This window comes from Phalaenopsis equestris, unplaced genomic scaffold (assembly GCF_001263595.1).
Source record: "Phalaenopsis equestris unplaced genomic scaffold, ASM126359v1 Scaffold219108, whole genome shotgun sequence".
Taxonomy (NCBI): Eukaryota; Viridiplantae; Streptophyta; class Magnoliopsida; order Asparagales; family Orchidaceae; genus Phalaenopsis; species Phalaenopsis equestris.
In genome coordinates this window covers 49849-55849 of record NW_018237501.1, presented here as the reverse complement: position 1 = coordinate 55849, position 6001 = coordinate 49849, and positions in this window count along the sequence as shown.

Below are 6001 nucleotides of genomic sequence, written 5' to 3'. Positions count from 1 at the left end.
TTGTTATTAGTAAAGATATACACTACAAATAAATTTATTTTTAAAACGATTTTTCTCAATTTTATGTGAATAATATTCACACATATAATATATATATATATATATATATATATATATAATTTTTTTATTGGGCATTCAAGCAAAAATAACCTTTATTGAATCACATGAGCCTGATGGACTAATGAATTTTCTAGTTGGATGGGTTGGTATCTTTCATTGTTTGAAACACGCCCAACTCGTTTGCCCATATGCTCACTCTTAATAAATTTATCTATCTATCTATCTATCTATAACTATATGGATGGATGGATGGATGGATGGATGGATGGATGGATGGATGGATGGATGGATGGATGGAATTATTAAATTAAGTACAGCTGAAAAATTGGAATGTGAAAGATTATGTATTTAGAGAATGATGATTAAAAAACCGATTTCACGATCTCACTATTCTCTCTCTATCTACCTGAAGCCTCCCTTCCCACCCCCCTGCTCGAAGCTCCCCTTCGCTCTCTATCTACCTAAAATGAGGGGTGTGAGTCAAGCCAACTCGTGAGCCAGCTCGAGCTCAACGCGACAAGCAGCTTTTGAACTGAGCTCTACAAGCTCACAAGTCGAGCACAAGCTGAGCACAAGCCAATCCTGACTCAACTTGTTAGCTTGTGATCCGGCTCATTAAAAAACATAATAATACGAAATATAATCAAAACATGTTAAATTTCAAGATTTTATCTTAAAGATATTGAAAATTTTTAAAAAATTAAATTTTGTATTGTATATTAAGTGATTTTTTTATTATTTATCTTTTTATTATTCATTCTATTTATCATCTTGTTATAAAGTTAGCTTAATTTAATATCATTTTTTCTCTTTTGTAATAAAAAAGCCGGCTTGTCAAACTCGTAGACTTAAGAAGCTCAAACTCAATAAAATTAGTCAAACAAAAGGTATATTTCTTTTTTATGTTGGTCAAATCACAAATCATCAATAAGTACAAAAACAAGATAATCTCTCATATATTTTCAACATTCTCTTCCCTCTGCCATCTCTCCAAGGAAAAATTTTGTATTGCTAAAATAACCTCTTTATTTATAATATCCCAACAGTGGACATAGAGGGTGGAGGAAAAAACCATTGGGACCAAGTGCTTTATTCGAATTAATGGAATGAAAGGCAGCATAAATTTCTTTCTCATCTGGGACATGTGATAAGGATAGGGAGTTAAAAGAGTTTCCATCTTCCAGAAAAAAGTAGAATCGATAGGAGTGATCTGCACAGTAGATTGATAGAGAGTAGTGAAATGATGAACAACACTTTCCCCAATTTCATCCATATTATTTAATATGTTTCCATTCTCATTTTGAATTTTCAAGATACTATTGATGTTCCTTCTATGCTTTAATGTAGCATGAAAATATTTAGTGTTACGATCACCAACAATAAAGTATATATCATTGGTCTTCTGTTGAAGAAGCCCTTCCTCCAAATTAATTGCTTAAAGAAGAAATAGATGTGTTTTTTTTTCCATAGAATCAACCCAGTTAGGAGTGCAAGTATATTGTATTTCCAACTGGTCAACAACATTTTGAGCCTCAACCACTTTGGAGTGTAGATTTCCAAGAACCTGTAGGTTCCACTTCCTCAAAAAAGTAGCAACTCTTTTATGAAGTTGCCAAAGAATGTACCAAGGGGACCCGACCACCTCCATCTTCCAACCTTGCTGCACTAAACTCAAAAAGAACTTATGAGTAGTCCAAATGTTAAAAAATTTAAATCTATAAATAGTAGGTTTATCATTAAAAGCCAATGTGAGCAAGATAGGATTGTGATCAGAGGAAGCAGAATTCAAATGTTGGACATGCACTAGAAAAGTGATTTAAGAAACAACCATCAACAAAAAATCTATCCAGCCTTTGAAAGAGTAACCCCCTTCTCCATGTAAAAGGAGTACCAGCATGCCCCAAATCAAAAAGTCCTGCATCAGAGATGGAATTACAAAAATGGTTTATGAGAGCAGAGTCACACCTACCACCTCCTTTCTTCTCGGTAGGTTGCATATCATATTGAAATCACCCCCAACAAACCAATTATCAGTAATAGTTGTGCCCATGATTTCTAGTTTGTGCCACAATAAATATTTATCCTGCAACAAGGAGCTAGCATAAACAAAGGTGGCCCAACCAAAAAAATCTTTCATCTTAAAGTGGGTTAAAACAAGTTGGTCATCATCTTCTACAATAGATAAAACAACATTCCTTTTCCAAAATATCCAAATTTTGTTATTTTTATTGCAAAAGAATTGAAATTGTTTAAAGTGGCTAAGAATTCTGTTTGCATTGACAAGGACCATTGACTCCAGAATAATAAAGATAAAAATTTTATTGACCCTACATAGGTCCTTCAATCTATTAAGAGAGGAAGGGTCAACCACTCCCCTAATGTTCCAAATCAAAATTTTAAACATGATGTCTGGAGGTTATCCTCCTAGAAGATCTAGTAGGATTGACTGTCTGCTCGCCATCAAAGTGATAGATACCTTCTCGAGAAATATTACTAGTATTGAGCTGAGCAAGTTCCTTTTTATTTTTTCTTATAGAGTGTCTCTGGACTTGCCATTCATTATCCAAAACTTTAGTAGCATCTTGAAGAGACACCTGTAATAAAGCAGAAGAAGGAGAAATATGGATAGCATGTGGAGGTACAATTTCATTAGTCTTTCTGTGTGTAGGCAAGGAGGTGGTGTTATGATATAGAGGAAAGATGGGAGGAGCAATGAGAGCTTCATGCACATTTTGCACAGTGGCAGCATCACTATCCTGCAGAGGATAAGATGTAGTAGGCATCAAAATTGTCAGGTGCACCAACAAAAATAGGCATAGATGAAACATATAGCGTATTATCAATGTCAGAAAAAGAAATATTAGGCATAGTTGGAGCAGTATCAGGAGATAATTTCGAAACATTGGACATGTTTGGAGAAGTATCAGAAGAAAATGTTGAAACATTTGGGGGGGGGGGCATAGAAAAACTTTCTTCATTGTGAGGCTCCACAGCCTCCTTAAGAGTTGCAATCTGAGTAGTATGAGGATCACTACTAGGGGGTGACTTGTTGGGTAGTAGCAATATGATTATCATTAAGAGTAGCCTAGTGGTGACCATTTGAGTGTTAATAGCCATTTCATTTGTGTTGAGGTTTTAATTTGAAGCATTGTATTGTGTGATGACCAAACATGGAGCAATGAGTGCAATATGGTGAGTGACGTTCTATCTCCAGTTGTTGCCAATAGCCACAGTGTTGTAATCCTATCCAGATTTCATTATAAAAGTGTTGTGTGATATCACTTTCAACTAGTATTGGACCATCCGAAGGCCTTGTAAGTGAAAAAGTAGCGGCATTCATTTCCAATAGTTTACCATAGACTACAACTAAAGAAAACAATATTTCATGATTAAAGAGGTGTAATTTGAGAGCAGGAAATCTAATCCATACAGGTATAACCGGCAGTTCAATTTTTGGATTGAAATCCACAGACCATTTTAGAAATTTCATAACCTTGTTTTCAATTCGCAGAAATCACTTAGCAAATAGCCTAGTATAATCTTCATCATTAACAAGTTGGTTTAGTAAATGCCCCCCATCTAAAATCCCAACCTTCCACCAACCCTTAAGTTTTAACATTTCGAATTCCCTGCGTATCACATCTACTTTAGGGTGTCCATAGGTAAACTTTCCAACAAGTGCTAATCTACAAGAGAAGGCTAGAATCGAGGACTCAACATCAGTGATAAACATGGCAAGCTTTTCATTTTTTTTCCCAATTTTTTTTATGAGGGAATAATCTCCACCCAAATTCAAAGAGTCATGAAACCCTTGCGGAAAATGGCCACCACCCCCTCCCCCATCTAGTACAGCATAAACAAAAGATTTACCGGAGAACATATCTAACCGCAGACAACAAAAACAAAACTGACAGGAAGAAAGAAGAAAAGGAAGCAAACATCAACTAAGGACGCAAATAAGAAAGATCTCATCACAATCCAAACTCCAGACGAGAAGAGCTTTACTATTGCCATGGAATCGCCTCGAAATCTCGAAACCCCAGCAGACCGCGCTCAACCAATGATTTTGTTTTTAATCGTAGAGGATACTTGATATGACCCAGGAAAATGGCTTATATTCACATTACTTGAGCTCAATAACTACAAAAAAGAAATACAATTTAAAAATAAATTTTCAAAACAAAATATATTACTTTTTCAAGGAATTTTGAGACCCGTAATTTATTTATAATAAAACAAAAGAATTGAGCGTTAAGGTGACTAAACAAAAGAAACTATTAAATGAAGTAAAACTGGAAAATTGGAACGTGAAAGATTACGCATTTAGAAAATGATGATTATAAAATTACAGTAAAGTTGTGATGAAGAAAATCTCTTATAAAATTACTGTGATATATATATATATATATATAATATATATATATAATTTAAAAAAATTAGAGAACTTTCTTATAGCAATACATAACTATCCAAAAGCCAATCACAAAAGCTAATATTAAGGAACACTTTAGATTTAATTTTAGAAATGGAGGAAATTTTAATAAGAATTGCACAAATTTGCACCTCATTGATTAAAAATAAACAAAAAATTTTAAATTGATTGAATTCAAGCGCTCACCAATATAATAATAATAATAATAATAATAATAATAATAATAATAATAATAATAATAATAATAATAATAATTTGATAATTACTCCACACATGCATCCTCATGCCAAATGTTATACACTTTAGTAATAATACCATATTCCTGATTAGATCAAGCCTCCAGAATTTGAAATACAGAAACTAAGTAGAATCTTCCTAACCATCATCATAAGACATGGGACAAATTTTCAAAAGGAACTTATATATTAATTTGAAATATAAATTTAACGCCCAAAAAAAAAAATAATAATAATAAGGGCAAAAATGTACATGTAAAGCGTGTTTTACATAAAACAAAGGTTAAACCTGCGTTTAACGTCTAAAATGCATGTTAAAGATGCATTTTAGTTTGATTTCTCGCCTATTTAAGCAACTTGAGCCTTTGCATTCTTCGCACACCGATTTCACGATGTCACTCTTCTCTCTCTATCTACCTGAAGCCTCCCTTCCCACCCCCTGCTCGAGCTCCGCTTCGCTCTCTATCTACCAAAAATTAGGGGAGTGAGTCAACTCGATAAGCAGCTTTTGAACTGAGCTCTACAAGCTAACAAGCCAAGCACAAGCCAGCCCTGACTCAACTTGTTAGCTTGTGATCCGGTTCATTTAAAAACATATTAATACAAAATATAATCAAAACACGTTAAATTTCAAGATTTTATCTTAAAGATATTGAAAATGTTTAAAAAATTAAATTTTGTATTGTATATTAAGTAATTTTTTATTATCTATCTCTTTATTATTCATTCTATTTATTATCTTATTATAAATTTAGCTTAATTTAATATCATTTTTTCTTCTTTTGTAATAAGCAAGCCGGCTCGTCAAACTAATAAACTTAAGAAGCTCAAACTCAAATCTCTCAAATCTAAAATTTAAAAAACATTTATGTATTATTTTTTTCAATGCATTTAAATTAGTTATAAAAAAATTGATTCGTCGAGAATATATGTAAATGACCGGCAAGAAAAAATCTTTTATATGAGAACCATGAACTACAAAATTTGTGCTGGAGAACCCAAAAGACTTATAGTTGAACAATAATAGAAATACTAATGATTTATTGTAAATATAAAATAAAATTTAGGTCTTTCACCTAACTCATTAATAATTGTATGTATGTATGTTTTCCACCTATATCACTAATAACTATATGTATGTATGTATATGTACCATAGAAAAAATGATTTATGTGTGTTTATATATCTAAATACTTAATTTGCCTTCAGATTACTATTAATTTAAAACCATTCTTGTTAGACACCTAAAATTCAATATATATATATATATATA